The 18,291-nt window shown below is 51.1% G+C and overlaps 1 protein-coding gene and 1 non-coding gene across 7 annotated transcripts in view; one reads left to right on the forward strand and one right to left on the reverse strand.

The window, feature by feature from the left end:
• The window catches only part of LOC123377601 (diacylglycerol kinase delta-like), a 191,104-nt gene that overhangs the window by 40,907 nt on the left and 131,906 nt on the right, over positions 1 to 18,291 (forward strand). The window contains exon 1 of one of the 6 annotated variants that reach the window (XM_045030696.1): positions 4,381 to 4,710. The exons of 4 other annotated variants lie outside the window; for them this stretch is intronic. The gene's annotated coding sequence lies outside the window, so the exon portion shown is untranslated. Of the gene's footprint in view, positions 1 to 4,380; positions 4,711 to 14,165; positions 14,210 to 18,291 lie in introns of those variants that run through there. One more of the 6 variants, XM_045030697.1, reaches the window with a different exon arrangement.
• On the reverse strand, positions 7,921 to 8,117 carry LOC123378116. Its single transcript, XR_006582462.1, has one exon. It is a non-coding gene; the product is annotated as a U2 spliceosomal RNA (small nuclear RNA).

An 18,291-nucleotide genomic window follows, 5' to 3' on the forward strand; every position in this document is an offset into this window, starting at 1 on the left:
TGCACCTCTAATTTTACTAATAATTACATGAAGAACTAAACCGTACTTTTTACGTTTCAAGGACTATAATGATGTAGAATACACGGACATTTTTACCTGGCTGATTCTGGGAAACCTTCCTGGGAGAGTGCATCAGCCACTTTGTTAGAGGCTCCTGAAATGTGTTGTAATTTAAAATCAAAGTCTTGTAGAGCTAAACTCCATGAAGAAGTTTTTTGTTAGTCTCTTTGACTGTGTGAAGCCACTTCAGTGCATCATGGTCAGTCTGCAGGTGGAACTGCCGTCCCCAAATGTATGGGTGTAGCTTCTCCGGAGCATATACAATAGTGTAACATTGTTTTTCTGAGACTGACCAGTGGCTTTCCCTCTCAGAAAGTTTTTTGCTGAGAAACACAACAGGACGGAATTGTTTATTTGGTCCTTGCTGCATTAAAACTGCTCCCACGCCATGCTCGGACGCATCTGTGGTTACGACAAATGGCTGGTTGAAGTTTGGGGCCCTCAGTACAGGGTCAGACATAAGGGCTGCCTTAAGCTGGTTAAAGGCTTTTTCACACTTATCAGTCCACTGAACTGCATTTGGTTATTTTTTCCTGGTTAGGTTTGTCACTGGGGTGGCAATTTGGCTGCACTTTGGTACAAATCATTGGTAATACCTGGCCAAGCCCAAGAAGGATTGGACCTGCTTCCTGGACCTTAGGGACAGGCCAATTTTTGATAGCATTTAGCTTAGCCTGTAGGGGGTTGATAGTACCTTGACCCACCTGGTGTCCAAGGTATGTTACCCTGTTTAGGCCTATTTGACACTTTTTGGCTTTAACGGTTAATCCTGCCTCCCTTATACGCTGGAAGACAGCTTGGAGGTGTTCTGCCCATGAATCTGAGAATATAGCCACATCAGCGAGGTAGGCGACTGCAAATTCCCCAAATCCAGCCAGAAGGTCATCTACCAGTCTCTGGAAGGTGGCGGATGCATTTCACAGTTCAAAAAGGAGCACATTAAATTAATACAGCCCTACATGGGTTATGAAGGCTGACCTTTTCTTGGCTGGGTCATCTAGCGGCACTTGCCAGTACCCCTTAGTTAAGTCTAAGGTGGAGATGAACTGGGCATGTCCCAGTTTCTCCAATAGCTGATCTGTGTGTGGCATTGGATAGTTTTGTGGGCGAGTTACAGCATTTAGCTTATGATAGTCCACACAAAAGCAGATTTCCCCATCTTGTTTGGGAACCAGAACCACTGGAGAGGCCCATGTACTCTCAGAGGGGCAGATTACACCCATCTGTAACATGTCCTTGATCTCCCTTTCTATTGTAGTTTTGGCCTGAGGAGCCATTCTAATTGGGCAAGCATCACCTGTGTCAATGGAGTGGTACGCCTGTTCTGTCCATCCTGGGGTGGCTGAAAACATTGATGCGAAGCTGGTGCAGAGCTCCTGGATTTGCTGTTGCTGCTTATGCCCAAGGATCTTGGAAAGTCTTACCTCTTCCACGCCACTGTTGCTTTTTCTGTCATAGTAGACTCCTTCAGACCATTCACCGTCATCTCTCTCCTGGGCTGTAAACTGGAGAACCTTGATTTCTCGGGAATAAAAGGGCTTTAGAGAATTGACATGGTATACTTTAAGTTTTAGGGTAGGGTTTGGGAATGCTATGAGATAATTAACAGCTTCCAGGTGCTCTTGGACCATAAATGGCCCCTCCCACAATGCTTCCATCTTATTGGCCTGGAGCACTTTTAGGACCCTGACGTGGTCACCTACTCTGAAGGAACGCTCTCCGGCATGTTTAAAAGAAAGAAAATACACCTGGAACTTAGGCTTTTGCTAGATTTTAAAAGAGCAATTCCAAAAATCAAGCACCCAAAATAGCTTTCTTGGGCGTTCAGCTTAAAGCAGAGGTGGGCAAACTATAGCCCGGGGGCCACATCCAGCCCTTGAGATCCCGGCCGGGAAGGCTAACCCCCAGCCCCTCCCTGGTTGTCCCCCACTCCCCGTAGCCTCAGCTCGCTGTGCCGCCAGTGCTCTGGGCAGCAGGGTTGAGAGAGCCGCCTGCCTGCATGCCTGGCTCTGGCCGGGTGGCGCGGCTGCCAGTCCTGGTGCTCTGAGTGGCATTCTAAGGGAGCGGGGGGGGGGTGGGGGTTGGATAAGGGCAGGGAGTCCCGGGGGGCAGTCAGGGGACAGGGAGCAGGGGGTGGTTAATAGGCATGGGAGTCCCAGGGGGCCTGTCAGGGGGCAGGGGTGTGAATAGGGGGCAGGGGACAGAGAGCAGGGGAGGTTGGATGTGGGGGGTCCCGGAGGAATGGTCAGGGGACAAGGAGCAGGGGGAGGGGTTGGATGGGTCGGGAGTTCTGAGGGGGGGGCAGTCAGGGGAGGGGAAGTGAGAGGGGTCGGATAGGGGGCAGGGGCCAGGCTGTTTGGGGAGGCATAGCCTTCCCTACCCGGCCCTCCATACAGTTTTGGAACTCCAATGTGGCCCACAGGCCAAAATGTTTGCCCATCCCTGACTTAAAGGTTACAAGCAAACAAAAGCATGTGGGGTTAGCACAGAGGAGTCCACAAGCCAATAAGAAATAACCCTAATTGCATCTAGTTAAACATTCTGATCTACTTACACATTTGGAGTTCAGATAAGTATTTCTAAGCATGATCTGATGATTTATAATCATACCTGGCTTAGCTGCTTATAGCATGGCTGCTCTGTCCCTCCAGCCCAGAGAACAACAAACAAAGGCAAAGTTTCTTTCCCAATTTTAAAAAGTTCTACCTTCTGATGGGCTCTTTTGGTCAGGTGCCCACATTTTTTTCTTTACCTGGGGGACTTTTTAACCCTTTACAGGTGAAGCAAGTAAAGAACAGCTACCAAGAGGGATTTTACAGATAATTGGCTGGCTGGGTGTCCATCAAAGGGAGATACCCCCCCCACACACTTTATCACAGTTGGCCTATGGGGGTCACCCATCCATCTGCCTTTGGGTGCTGTCTCCAGAGAAAGCTCTCATCCCTGTGGCTATTGGGGGGAAGTCAGTCTGTCGTGCTCCTTCCAGTCTAGCTTTCTGGTTACTCAGGGTTTGCAGGCTTGTGTGGGGGGGATAAAGATAGCCCCGTTTCTACCAGCCGGATGTGTGTGAGGTTTGCAAACACGCTGCCCTCTCTCCACTCACATTTTCCATTATGCAAGCACAGCTCTCTCTGGCTGTAAATAGCTGGGCAGTTCACCAGCACTGCATGCGTGCATCCGCGTAGACCTGTGTTGCTGGGTGTATAAAACACATGTGAAGAACTGCCAGACTAGATCAGAACAATGAGCCAGCTCATCCAGTGTCTTGTCTTTGGTGGCTAGTGGCCAGGTTCAGCTGTTGCAGAGGAAGATGCAAAATGCCTTGCAGGAGGCAATTATGGGAGAACTTCCACTAGAGACTGGAGCTTGTGCTCCGAGACATGGGGGATTATGTCCTTCCAAAGCACTAGTTTTTTAAATCCTTATTACTCTAACTCTGGATTCTTTGGGTATCCCTATAATTATCCAAGACTCTTTTGAACCCACTCTAAGCTCTTGAGCTCAATTACATCTTGTGGATGTGAGTTCCACAAGCTAATTCTGCATTGTAGGAAAACTTATTTCCTTGGACCAGTTTAAAAAAACATTGTTTGGAAATAGCTCTGATTGCAAATGCCTGGGTCCCCTTGAAGCCCAGATAATGGATTCTCTATGCTTTTGCCATAATTCCTCCCTCAAAAAACCTCCAAAATCTGAGAGTGTGAAAATGATCAGTAAGAGGATGCAGCTGCTTCATTCACACACCATATATCACTGCTTCACTTACTCACTCCCTATGCAACTAACAACCTCCACCCACTCTAAACTCTTCCCCTTCCTGTCTCCTGAAAGAGTAGGGTAGTGCTGGAGACATAAGCTAGAAATAACCCTCCATAAAGATTTCAAAACCAGTTTACTCGCGGGCTCTGTTGGTACATGCTACAGCCTTGTGTGTCTTCTGCTATGTTGATTGAGTAGTAAGATGTTTCTTTTATGGTAAAAAGGGAAAATCTTGTCTTTTGGCCCTTCTAGAATGTGCTGAATAAAGGAGGTGGATTCTCACCTTCATAACCTTGATGTAAAGCTGGAGTAACTCCAGTGGTCTCAATAGGATGACTCTGGATTTACATCAGTGTAACCGAGTGGAAGTTGTGACAGGTGTGTTACATTTATGCAAAGCAGACCTTGCTGGTTGATGCACTGAGCTGTACTGTTCAATTAACAGTCATATGCTCTGGGTTTGGGCTGGAGTGCACTGGAAGCAGACCTCTCATGTATGTTTACAAGTATGTTGCAGCAGTGCCTAGGAGGCCCATGGTGCTGTGTAAATAGAAAGTAAATGGCTACCTCTGCCCCAAAGAGCTTGCTGTCTAGCAGATGGGACAGACCGCATGGCTGAGGCACACAAGTGGGTTGAGCTGGGGAGCTGGCCAGGGCTCGCTTCTTACCCAGTCAGGAGCAGTGCTCAGATCTGGTGCTTGCCTCGCAGCCATCTGGGGGTAGACATTTGTGTGCAGAGGTGAGTTCTGAGGGTGACCTGGAGGAGGCCAAGGTGGAGGCATTACGAGTCTAGAGGGAAGCTCCCACCATGTGTTGGGGGCAGTGAGGGGAGAGTGCAAAGGGCTTGTAGAGAAGTGGGTGTCTGAGGCTGGCATTGCTGATGAAGTGAAGGTGAGAGCTGAGCTGATGACAGGATACTCCATAGCTCATAGTGCAATCTGCTGGTAATCTGTTGTACTTCTATTTACATGTATTTATGCCAATCATAGGCCTGATCCAAAGGTCACTGAAGTCACTGGGAGTCTCTCTCTTGATTGTGATGAGTTTTGGGTCAGATTCTACAAAGGGAGCTAAGCACAGCTGCATGGGGAGGTGTAACTCACATAGAAAAAGTAAAGCAAGATTGTATGGCTGCATCCCTTGATTATAATCAATTTCCTGGGTGATCGCAGATGCCAATGATTGACATTTGCAGCCTGAACCACTTTCTAATGATGTTTTTTGGTGACTGATTCCCTGGGATTTTTTGGGGGTGGGGGAAGGAGAGAGGGATAGCGTTGTATTGATATATCTTTATATGCACAATTAATGAGGGAAGAGTAGAACTGAAATATAACTTAAATACAACTAATATTTCGACTGTCAGTTGCCAGTAAGGAATTAGAAAATACAGAGGATCTCTTGACTGGAAGAGGGACACAGATCTTTCTGAAGTTATATTGATTAACTAATATCACAATTCAGAAGGTGAGTCACACTGAGATTAGTGCTGTCAACAAAATAAGTGTGTGGCTAAGAAAGGCAAAATCCCCTTGAAGGATCAACAAGAAAAAGCATACTTCTGTGGAAAAACTCGATTTGGTGTGCAGAGGAGGATGGGTTTGCAGTGAAGGCCCTGGCTGGTACTCAGCAGTTTCAGTAATCAGCTCTACCACAGACTTCCTTCATGACCTTGGGCAAGTCATTTAATCTCTCTGTGCCACTTATATGACCCTACTTTACCGTGGTAGCTGTGTGCCTCATAATCTTGAATGTTTGTATCCTCCACCCACCCCTCCGAGGGAGGGCAGTGCTATTATTGCGATTTCACAGAGGGGAAATTGAGGCACAGAGAGCCCACATGATTTGTACCTATCATCCAGGGAGTCTGGGGTGGAGCAGGGAATTGAATGCTAGTCTCCTAAGTCCCATGCTAGTTCCTTGACCACTGAACTACCTCCCTCTCTAAAGGACTCACCCTTCCTTTTCTGAGGAGTTCCTGTCTATAAAATGGAGATGGTAATTCTTCCTTTCTCCCCGCTCCGTCTGTTTAAACTGTAAGCTCTTCCGAGCAGGGGCTGTCTGTCCTGATGTGAATGTGCAGTGCCCAGCGCAAAGGGGCTGCTGGGTGCTCCCACAAATGACAATTGGCAGTTTTTCTTCTTGGCTCTGTGGTGGCTGCCACAGGTTTGTGCTAGGAGTCCACATTGATAACTGCCTGCGTTTGGGATGTAATACTGATGCTATTACATTGTTCCAGGACCCCACATCCCCTTCCCAAAGCGAGTGCCAGTCAGAAAGGCAGCTTTGCCCAGGTTGGGTCTGAGGGGGCCTGGAGGCCAGGAGTAAAGGGTTGCACTGCAGATCAGTGTGCCAAGGCCATTCAGAAAGAAGGGCTAGGCAGCACCATCGTTAGAGGAAGCTAAGAGGATACATTTGGTGCTACGCCCTCAGGACAGCCCTGTGCGGGGCGGGGACGGAATGGGGGTGAGGCTCGGGCAGGGGACATTGTTCCATCTCACAGAGGATGTCGCTATATTGACCTGAGGTTTTGTTCAGATGTGGAACGAAGCCCTGGCCCAGGGCCGTCCAGCTGGTGCGCTGCCCTGGGGCTGCAGATCCTGTGAGCCTGGGCCCCAAGGAGCTGTGAACCTGGGTGGGTGTGGCTGGAAGCCAGGCAGGGCTCTGTGAAATGTTTCCATCAATGAATCGGCAGATTTGACACCCCCACCCCCGAATGCTGGCATTTGTGTTAGCCAGGCCCTTGCTTTGACATCTCATCCGAGAGACGGCAGCTCCAGGAGCCAGCACCATGCTAGGGCACATGGGAATCACCCACCACACGGCCTGCAAACACCTGTGCCCACTCCTGGGGACTGGGAGAGTTCTGAACCAGCAAGGTCCTGTTTGGCTCATGAAATCTGCCCCCATTGCAGCTGGGCAGGGGATAGCAGCCCTAGGAATGGGCTCTGACTGTGGTGAACACCCAGTGCTAACCCCATGGTTTGGCTGGGAGCCCATCCTGCAGAGCCCTGGGCTTGGCTAACCCCGCCCGTGCCCCACAGAGCACAGCCACACGAGGCTAGGCAGTGCAGTGCTGAAAGGCCGAGCGCCTGAGGCTATTTTTAGCTATTCCTCTCTGATCATATCACACCTCTGTGTTGTTGACTGACTGTTATGAATGACTCGAAGGTGGTGGCCTGTGATCGGCCACCAGATAGTTTCGTTCTGAGGTTCACGCGCTGTCCTACTTTATTGCCGGCTGAGAGCTGGAGGGCTCTCACATGCGCGCTGTGGAGCACAAAAGAGAAGCTTGGAAAGGTGCCCCCTCATGGCTATTGAGCCTGCTCCTCCTCTGGGGGTGAACCGGGTCACTCTGGAAAAGTGTGGGGTCGGCTCAGGGAAAGCCCTGGGAGTGAAAGGAGAGCCAGACCTGGTCTACAGGGTGCTGAGGTCTAGCTGGGCTTCAGGAGCAGCAAGGCTACAGTGGCCAATCTGATGTCCAATTTCCCCCTCCTTCTCCCTCAGTCTCTTCACCTCAGCTGCACTCCACTTCCTGCTTGGTCCTGTGCCCCTCTCTCCTTCCCTTCCCATGGAGCTGCTCCCCTCCTGACTAAACAACCCAAACCCTCTGGCATGGGTCACTTGGCTGGGGTATTCTCCCCTCCCCCAGCCTGGCTCTGCCTGGGCTGTTTGGATCCGCAGCGCCTAGCATTCTGGGGCCCCAGTCTTGACTGGCCTTTAGGCTCTGCTGCAATATAATAAACAGGCCTAATAGTCACAACCCCCCAACCCGGTAGCTGCTGTTTGAACATTTTAGGGTCTATTTTGGGGCCCCATTATTGTCCCTTCATACATGGAGCCTGATTCTCAGCTGGGGTAAATCAGGGCCATCCCACTAAAGTCAGCAGAGATCTGCAGATTCCCATCAGTAGGGCCTCTGCTTCCCACTGAGTCTGGGTCTCCGTTCACCCCCTCCCCTTCTCCCAGGGTAATGCAGGCCAGTCTCTGCCTGTGTCTTCTATTTTCTCCCAGCATGGCTCTTGCCTTTTGCACCTCCTCACTGTCCTCCCAGCCTGATGCACTGGGTGATCCCAGGTCTCCGGTGCAGAGTGCCCACGGTGAGATTTTACCATTCCTGGAGACACTGCAATACCAGGTCAATGCATGGGGTGGACAGAGCAAGCTCCTATTTCAAAAATAAAAAAAAATAAAAATTCAAAAATCAAGTTAATATACAGTCCTCAAATAAAGGACATATCAGATATTAAACTGATAAGAACAGACACTACACTTCGATCTTAGCTCCAAGGGGTGTTGTGCTTTGCAGGTGTCTCTTGCTGGGACAGTGAATACTGAACAATAAATAATGTCACCTTTTTTCAAATCAATGGGTTCTGTGTTCCAGTGCTATTAGCAGCAGATGAACAGAGCAAGGGCCAATGTTTCCAGATCTGCTAATCAGGCCTAAATCATCCACTCACTTGGCTGGGCCAGAGGAATGATTAAAGTGGCAGAGTTTGATTAAAACCAAGTTCCTGCTGCTACTCTTTCGGCAGCGCCTAGAGGTCCCAGCAGAGCACAGGCCCTCTCCACCTAGGAAGACAGTCCTTTCCCAAAGAGCTCACAATTTAGGGTGATTTTATAGGGATAGTCCTGATTTTTGAGGCTTTTTCTTATATAGGCACTTATTACCACCAACCCCCTCTCCCGATTTTTCACACTTGCTATCTGGTCACTCTGTCACAGTCACACAGACAAAACATGGGTGGGGAAAGACAGAGAGGCTACCCAGTAGGTCTCCTTATCCCATCAGGGGACGTGTTTATCCAGGGATCCCAGGAGAGGCACCGGTGTGCTAGGAGAGGGCAGAAGGGGGGGGGGGGTCGGGCATAGTCAGCTGCTGGCTCTTTTACCAGTGAGCTCTTGCCTGGCATGTACAGACTGAGGTGTTGGCTTTCAGATCAGAACTAAACCTGATGCTCTGACTGCTTGTGATCCCTAGAGATCCCCAGTGCCCTTTCTCAAGTCGAGGGGTGTGGGACTGGCCAATCTGGTGTAACGATGCTGCCCTTGGTGGGACACATCTGAGAGTATCAATTCAGGACAAATTGCTTAGAGCAGGGCAGTAACAGCCCAAGGCTGGAGTTTCTCCACTTCTAAGGCACACCAAATCAGCCAAACAGAGAGGACTTTGGTTTTATCCCACTGGCTAACCATAAGCCATACAAGCAATTCCCTTAGACACTCCAGTTTCCCAGTATCACCACCAATGCCACTCATCCTGGGGATGAATGGTTATGAAAACCAATACCCCAGTAAAATAAAAAAGATTGTCCTGATCCCAAAGGACCAAGCCCCAGACCCAGGTCAATATACAAATCAGATTTTACCCACAAATCTCGCTGTTGCCAATCCTTTAGAATCTAAAATTGAAAGGTTTATTCATAAAGGGAAAAAGATATAAATGAGAGCTAGAATTGGTTAAATAGAATCAATTACATACAGTAATGGCAAAGTTCTTGGTTCAGGCTTGTAGCAGCGATAATTTGTACCTGCAGTTTATTCTAAGTCTCTGGAGTACATCCACAGCTGGGCTGGGTCATTCAGTCCTTTGTTCAGAGCTTCAGTTTGTAGCAAAATTCCTCCAGAGGTCAGAAGCAGGATTGAAGACAAAATGGAGGGGTTTTCAGGGCCTTTTATATTCTCTGCCTGTGGAAGGACCCCTTTTGTTCTTACTGTGGAAAATCACAGCAGCAAGGTGGAGTCTGGAGTTACATGGGCAAGTCTCATGTCCATGCATGACTCAGTTTGCAGGTGGCAGCCATTGCACACGTGCTATCTTGAACGTTCCCAGGAAGACGTCTTATGTGGATTGGAGTCTCCCAAGGTCCATTGTTAGTTAAAATTCTTGATTGGGCACTTAATTTTCAACTTCCTTTCTCAAGAATCAGAGGGGTAGCCGTGTTAGTCTGGATCTGTAAAAGCAGCAAAGAGTCTTGTGGCACCTTATAGACAGACGTTTGGGAGCATGAGCTTGTGGGTGAATACATGCATCCGACGAAGTGGGTATTCACCCACAAAAGCTCATGCTCCCAAATGTCTGTTAGTCTATAAGGTGCCACAAGACTCTTTGCTGCTTTCTCAAGAAGCTGACCAAATGCTTCACTAATGCTATTTAGAATCAAACACATTGAGATACAAGTACATAGCCAATATTCATAACTTCAACTACAAAAATGGTACACACATACAGATAGCATAATCATAACCAGCAAATCATAACCTTTTCATAGACACCTCACACAATAACCCTTTGTACAATATTTGCTGCAAATATATAACAGTGGTTGCAACAATGATCTATACGGTCATAGTATATGTCAATAACACCACACCTGGTTTGACAATGGCATTCTGAGTCCTTAGAGTCCTCCCTGCAGCTTGAATTGGGTACAGTGTTCCTCTTCACCTCCTGACGCTGCCTGCTATGCAGCACTGCTATGTGCTGCTCCACAGCTGCTGCCTTCCACCCCAGAGGTGGCTGCATTCCAAAGGGTGATGGCATATAGTGCTTTGGAATCTGGTAGGATGAAAGCTGGAAATGAAGTGCTTGTTATTCTTATGTTACCCATAGCGGTGGCAGGAAGGAAGGCAGTCTGTGGGGTAGTGCAGGAATGAGGATGCTGGTAAGGAAGGTCATTCTTAGTGCCTGCCCCTGCTGCCACTGGAGACAATGGCAGGATCAGACCCTTAGCCTGGGTCTACACTTGCAAGTTGTATTAGCATAGCCATGTTGGTCGGGGTATGAAAACCCAGCCCCCGCCTGACCTAGTTGTGTTGACCTAAACCTCAGTGTAGACGCAGCTACATCAACGGGGTCAGGGAGGTCTAATGCTGCTTGGGGGAGTGGTTTCCTACACCAACCGAAAAGCTCCTTCTGCTGGATGGCCTGCATCTGCACTCAAGGGCTGCGCTGAGGTAGCTGTGCCAGCATAGGTGCTCTCGTGTAGACATACCATAGGCAGGAGTGATTCAATCACATGTACCCCCTGGAATGCCCTCTGATTCGGGCCTCTGCCCTGACCTCAGTACACAGCCTCCCCCTGCCCTGCCATGCAGTGCTGGTGTGTGGGGGAAGGGAAGGAAGTGGGAATGGTTGTAGGGCTCCTCTCTAAGCCAAGCGGGAGGGGTTTTTGAGGGGGCCCAGCGGGGTGAAAGGGGAGACATCCTGAACCCTGGGGGGTTGTGCTGGTCTCCTCGTGGAGCGCACACCTCAGAGTGCCGGAGCAAGAGCAGCACGCGTCCTGCAAGCATCGTGCCCCGGCGTCTGCGCTGCCAGGAGGAGGGGGAGATGTGTGTGAGGAGTGAAAGCTGCTGTGCAGGCGCAGGCAGGTAAACACTCCCTCCCTGAGGGATGTGGTGAGGCGGTGTGTACTCACCGCCCCCGTGTTCAGACAGCAGATCGAAGACACGATCCGGAAGAGAGAAGTATTTATAGAAACAAGGGCAGGCGAACAAGCAGAGCCCTGAGCCAGTGCCAGTTCAGTGGCTGGTGATGCCTTGTGCTTTCAGCGAAACCTCTGCTGGCATGTGCCAGCTGCTGACTGAGAATCGGGCCGCCTCCTGTGCCCACTGCAGGTCCCCACCAGGGTCGTACAGGGGCCATGCCCTGAAAGTAACACAGGTCAGAGGTTTTCAAGCAGAGTCCCAGAAGTGCTGCGCGCCCATGTCAGTTACAGTCGGTACCTGCAGCTCTCTCTAATCCTCCCAAGGATCAGGCCCTCGGGCTGGCACTGGGGCTCTCCTTTGATCCCCCCCCATTCCCTGGCAAAGATTGTGGTTTGGGATGAAAAGTGCTGTGCAGAGCCCAAAGAGCTCTGTCAGTAAACGGGAGCTCAGACTCGCTACAGGTCGGAGGCTGGGGCGAGGATCCTGCCTAGGTTTTGAAGGCCGTTGAACTCCTGTGTGCTAGCACGCCAGTGGTAGGTGTGGCCTATGGGCAACACAATACCCAGCTGGAGATGACAGTAAGGACGTCAAGCAGGCATTTCTCTGAGAATAACAATGAGGCCTTGTCTACACCAACTGTACTGCCTTAATCCTACTGGTATAGCTAACGTGTCCGACCCCTGGCGTGGATGCAGTAAGACTAGTATAAAGGTGCTTATACTGGTATTGCTGTTCCCCTAAGGGAAGGGGAGTTAGCTCTACTGGGTAAGGGCACTGGGCCCACACTAGAGATTGTACTGGTGTGTGTAGTTCGGTGAATGATCACCCCCTAACCAGCGTGGTGTAGGGAGACTAGGCCCAGCCCACACTGCATGACCAGCTGCTCTCCCAGGGTTGTGTGGGCTCTGGATCTGGGGGTTTGGTTTGGCTGGCTGTGGAATTCAGCAGCGGATCTGGGTGCAGACTCTGACGTTGCAGCAGGTACTCTGGGCTCATCACATTGCGTGGCCTGCGGGTGTTTGGTTACAGACTGTGAGCTCAGGATAGTCTAACAGCAGTCTGCAAGTATGCTGTGCAGCACCTTGCTCTGCTAACATTGATTTAACCTGCTCCCCCTTGGGAAGTAGCTTGGTATTAGTAGCCCTGGTTTCCAGAGGGATATATCAAGACCCAAAGAGATCCAAGTAAATTGCTGAAAGTTATGTGGTGAATCACAGCAGAACTAGGAATAAACCCAGGAGTCCTGATCTGCATCCCCCTTCTCTTGCAGTATCTTCCTGGGCTCTCTCCCTCAGCCTGCAGCGTCTATTTTACTAGCCCAGGAGATGTGCAGCCCTAGTGCATTCACAGCGCAGGTCCAGCCCAAGCTGTGAGCAGGGCCAGTCTTCTCTCACTGCCTTTCTGACATGCCTCCCCTCAACCTGGAGGGACCCTCTGTGGGGCGAGAAGGAGACAGGACTGTCTGTGATCTGTCCTACCCTGGGCCTCTCTGGTGCTGACTGCAAACCAGGTGGTGGTTAGGAGACAAAGAACTGGACCAAGAGCCTCTTTACTCATGTTGCGTTGGCCCCACACAGACTTCACAGGGAAAGGTGATTTCCAATCCCTGTGGCAAGTTATCTCATCATGCTGCTGGCTTGAAGCCCTGCTGGCATTTGGCCTGGAGCTCCCCCGTTCTGTCTGTGCACCTTTGTCCAGACTGTCAGGCATAGCCAGGCCGCTGGGGTTGGAACAATAGCATCATTCTGGTAATGTCGTGCTGGCAGCCCAGGCTGAGTCCTAACCCCCAGCTAGGCCCAGCTGTGGGTGCCAGTGCTAATGGTATGTGTGTGTGTGTGTCTCTGCTGTTGGATGTGGCTGGAGAATCCAAAGGGTTACAGCAAGAGCAGGACACTGAATGTGGAGCAGGCTGTGCCTGCGATGCTGTTAGGTGCATGTACATTTACTGTGCACAAAGGGACTTGTGTTGGAGACAGTGTGGTCTAGTGGGTAGAGCACTGGACTCAGGTGACCTGGTTCTGCCACTGGCCTGCTGGGTAACCATGGGCAAGTCATTTCCCCTGGCTGTGCCTCAGTTTTCCCAATGGTAAATGGGGCTACTGATCCTGACCTTCTTTGCAAAGTGCTCTGAGCTCTACTGATGGAAGTGCCACATGAGAGCTAGAGATTATCAAGATTTGCTTAACGTGAGCTCTCCTTGCATGAGTATTAGCCACACGCTCATTACCACTCAGTGTGTCCCTTCTGTACCAACCGCATACACTCTCAGCACCCTCCCCCAGCCACCAGGCTGCCCTTGGACTAGGCCTGCCATGCGTCCAAGCAGGAGACACCCCTTTGTTCTGTCTTGCTGGCTGGCCAGGGAAGCTGTTCAGCAAATATGATCAGCTCCTTCCGGTGTGTGGGTTTGGTTTTGTTCTCTCACACATAAACTACTTGGGGGGAAAAAGGATCTTAAAAACTTCAGGTGTTTTAAGGAAGTTAACAGGACCAATGGGACCCCACTTGCTTTTCCTAAGGAGGAATCGCAGAAGCTAGGTAGGGATGATATCTCCATCTCCCAGGGACTGATCCCTCCAGGAGATTTACAGAAGAGCAGGGAGTCCTGACTCCCCAGTCTGCTGCCAAGGGTACTAGGCACATCTTACACCCAGACTTTTTGAAAACAGTGTCCGTTACATCCAGAAAGATGCTGCCTTGTATTCCTGTCAGGGGCAGCATGGAGCTTGCTTGCTTTTCACTTGCACTTGAGAAAAAGTGGGCATGGCTTTCAGTGAAAGGAGGGGTGTGGTCAGGACCAAATCCCGCCCTCTATAGGTTGCCTTCCAACAGCCGCAGGGTGGGGAAAACAGTCAACTGAGAAGAAGCAAGTTGGAAGCTGCCCAGAGCAGCTATAAGGTGCCCATTGCCTACTGGGCACATAGGGGAGCAAAGCAGATGTGGATGCTGCTGCAAAACTGTGAGTGCCCGTGGGAGCTACCCCTGTAGTACTGGAGGTGCTGGGTGGAGTTCTGTCTGGTGCTTGGGGGTAGGGAGCTGAGCAGAGGACTCTGTCCTGTACCGATGTCTTCATTTTATTGGGCTGCCTTGTCTCTGACGCACAGAGATTGGTTTTGGAGCTGACGCTTGTGTATGTTCCTCTGTGGCTGGCCTGTCTGACCGATTGTGCAGTATCCCTACACTGCGTCTCCAAAGGCACGTGCATTGATAACAAACTCACCCCAGAGTTTGCAGGCACACATGTCTGCAACAGCAATGACACTACACGCATAGCCCTATGGTCAGCACCCATCCACACCCACGTCACTGGAATACTTTGCCTCATGTAACCAGGACCGGTGCAAGGATGTTTCGCGCCCTAGGCGAAACTTCCACCTTGCGCCCTCCCCCCTCCCCGAGCCCTGCGGCAGCTCCCCCCCCGGCCCTGAGGTCCCCCCCCGTGGCAGCTCCCCACCCCCCCCTCTGCTCTGAGGTGCCCCCCCATGGCAGCTCCCCACCTCCCCCTAGCATGGGGAGCCGTGTGGCAGCTCCCCACCCTAGCTCACCTCTGCTCCGCCCCCTCCCCAAGCCCTGCGGCAGCTCCCCCCCGACTGCCCTGAGGCACCTCCCCGGCAGTAGCTCCCCACCCCCCCTCCACCCTGAGGCGCCTCCCCCATGGCAGCTCCCCCACCGCCCGGCCCGGGGAGCCGTGCGGCAGCTCCCCACCCCAGCTCACCTCTGCTCTGCCTCCTCCCCGAGCACGCTGTCGCTACTCCACTTCTCCCACCTCCCAGGCTTGCAGCGCCAATCAGCTGTTTGGCACTGCAAGCCTGGGAGGGAGAGAAGCAGAGTGGGGCGGCGTGCTCAGGGGAGGAGGCAGAGCAGAGGTGAGCTGGGGCGGGGAGTTCCCCTGTGTGCCACCCCCCCCCACTTGCTACAGGCGGCCTTTCCTGCGCCCCCCTGCCCCAGCTCCCTCCGCCTAAATGCAGACGACGACTGGGGCGGCCAAAGATCCGGTCCCAGCCGAAGAAAATGCCGCCCCCCAAATGCTAGTGCCCGGTCGCCTAATAGGTTGCACCAGCCTTGCATGCAGCCGTGACTTACTAAAACGCTGGTGACTTATGATCTCTCCCTGGCTTCTACATTACTTTCTCATTAGCCACACACCTTGTACTTGTGCACTGCCTGTCTGTCTGCTTCTGCTGATACCATCAGCTGCCCATGCTCCTGTGTTAAGCATAACAGAAATCTTTAATAGTCTAACTCACTGCTGTAGCTACAGGGCCCTCCGGGTGGGAGAAGGAGCTTTTACAGCGTTTTAACGTCTTTAAAAAATGTCCATTATGATCCGCCTGGGCTCTGGCTCTTGGTGTGAGATTTGTGCACACACTGTTCTTTCTCTCCCATCCAAATGGTCACCATATTGCCCCCTGCCACACACAAAGTGTAGACATCCCATTACACATGGAGATCAGTGAACACAACGGGCTGAGACAGAGAGAAATCAGCTGAAGAATCCCCTAGCCTTGCAAATCTCCACAGGGCCTGAGCCCAGAAAATAGAACCTTGTCTACCTTGGGGTACATGGTCTGTGCTGCAAGAGGCATCCAGGAGGACAGACCTAGATTTGGCCTCCTCCTGCAGTCCCTTGAGCCAGCTGGTCTGAAATGAACAAGTGTTTATCATAGCCACAGTCCTTTGTGCTTCTCTAGCATCCTCCCTCTGAGGAGCTCCGCCTACACTGCAAACTCTAACAAACTGGGCACAAGAGGCTTGTTTAAGGTCACACAAGTAGTTGGGGTCAGGGCTGGGCATTGAATCTAGGAGTCCTGGCCACCAGCCTCCTGCTGTAACCACAAGACCATCCTCCAGTGAGCCTGGGGGAGCTTTGAATGATTGTCTCCACGTTCATTGCTTGTAACTCCCTTTTAGGGCTTGCAAATGAAAACCAGTCCACACCTGCTGCTCTGAGTGGCTAGAGGGTGCTAATGCTCCTCATGTAACCTTTGAACTTGGTGAATTGGACGGTTCAGGCAGGACTTCCCCTTTCCCACCCCCAAAATACTCTGTAACAGAAATAGCTCTCTCTGAACGCGTGCGTGGTCAGGGCAGCTGGCTGTGAATTCTCTGTGGTGCTGGATCGTGGGCGCCTGGAACCTCGAGGAAAGCAGAAGTGGCTAGGGAGCATTCAGTGTGCAGAAGGAAGTTTCACTTCTGTTGGGTTCAAACAGAAAGTGAAGGAGGTGACTTGCTTTGTCACGATGAACATTGATTTTCGGATCAGTCCCTTCGAATTTCCAGGGCGGGGCTGGGGGGCATGGACGGAGCAATGTGCCATGGGAGATAGTACTGCCACTGCATGGGCTCTACCCGCTCTGTGGGTGCATGGGGGCATGGCCCCAAGCACCCAGGCAAGTCTGAATGCAGCCAGGAGGAGGCGCTGATGACCAGTCGTGGTGCTCTGGAGCAATTCCTCTCCCTCTAGGAACCTTGTTCTTGTACTTGTTTTCTAGGCGTGCTTTGCACGGCTCCCAATTATGGGACATGGAATTGGATCGTCTTGCAGAGCCCTCTGAGATCTGAGTGCCAGCATGGGGCAAGGAGCAGGCTGCTGCTACCTAAGAGGGATAATGGCACCGATGTGCATGTCCACAGACTGTCCCTCAGGGTGGGAGCAGCCTTACGGCTGGCAGCGGACTCAGACAGGGCTGCCTCTGGGAATGGGAGATGGCTGGTCACCTAGGCAGTTAGTGGATTGGATTCCATTCACCCAGGGAATGGGGGCGTTATCAAACTCATCGTCCCGTTGGTCTGTCTGCACAGAATGGACCAGCCCCTCCCAAATCTCCCATCCCAGCAAGTGCTGAATCTGGTGTCAGACCTGGACTGGTTCTTTGGGGGCTTGCTCCAAAGACCTGGCCTGCGGATGCGGCAGGAGATCCCTCCAGGGCACTGCAGCGGCATCCCTGCCAAGCCTTTGACGCAGTGTGGAAATTAAGCCAGCTGGAGAATCGAGCAAGTGTGCAGACCTCCCATAGACAGTGATGGCAAAGCCCACACCAGGGCTGCTGCACTAGGGCATGGTGACTGTGGAAGCTGCATCCAGCCTAGTAGGGTTTAGCCACATGTAGCGATTCCTCAGCTGCCTGCAAGGTGTTGCATGATGGTTGCAAACAGGCAGCATTGTTAGGTAGCCACCTGATGGTGACAATGTGCCCTTCTTGGCTTGGCTGGGCTAGCAATTCGAGTGTGTCCTTGCACAGCTATGCCACTGCAGCCACACTGCTATTTTTAGCCATGCTACAGTCACGTCTCAGATTGCAGTGTAGACACACCTGGGTATCAGGGACCAAAGAAAATTGGAATGAATCTGTAGGCTCAGACAGCAGAGTCATCAGTAATGCTCTGCACATGCAGCAATGAGGAGAGTTCTCAAGGCCTCCCACACCAAAACCTCAGGCCCCCTGTTGCTTGAGTTAAACAACCTCTGTTTGCTGCTAGTGATCTAGGGTTTAGAACAGTGGTTCTCAAACTTTTGTACTGGTGACCCCTTTCACATAGCAAGTCTCTGTGTGCGACCCCCCCTTATAAATTAAGAACACTTTTTAATATATTTAACACCATTATAAATGGTGGAGGCAATGTGGGGTTTGGGGTGGAGGCTGACCATTTGTGACCCCCCACGTAATAACCTCGCAACCCCCTGAGGGGTCCTGACCCCCAGTTTGAGAACCTCTGGTTTAGAACTACTCCAGCCTTGTCTGCATAAGAATGTCTTTTTGGTATAAACCATGGTATGAATTTAAACCAATGTAGTTCTACCAGTATATCACCTCTAGGGACACTTGTTCTGGTATCGGCGTGGCCTGTTTTCAGCTTAGCTTGTATCACTTGGGAAGGGGTTTTAACTAGGGCTTTTGATTAATTGCAGTTAACTCATGCGATTAACTAAAACAAATTAATCGCGATTTAAAAAATTAATCACAATCGCACTGTTAAACGATAGAATACCAATTGAAATTTATTAAATATTTTGGATGTTTTTCTTCATTTTCAAATATA

This window comes from Mauremys mutica, chromosome 9 (genome assembly GCF_020497125.1).
Source record: "Mauremys mutica isolate MM-2020 ecotype Southern chromosome 9, ASM2049712v1, whole genome shotgun sequence".
NCBI classification, from domain to species: Eukaryota; Metazoa; Chordata; order Testudines; family Geoemydidae; genus Mauremys; species Mauremys mutica.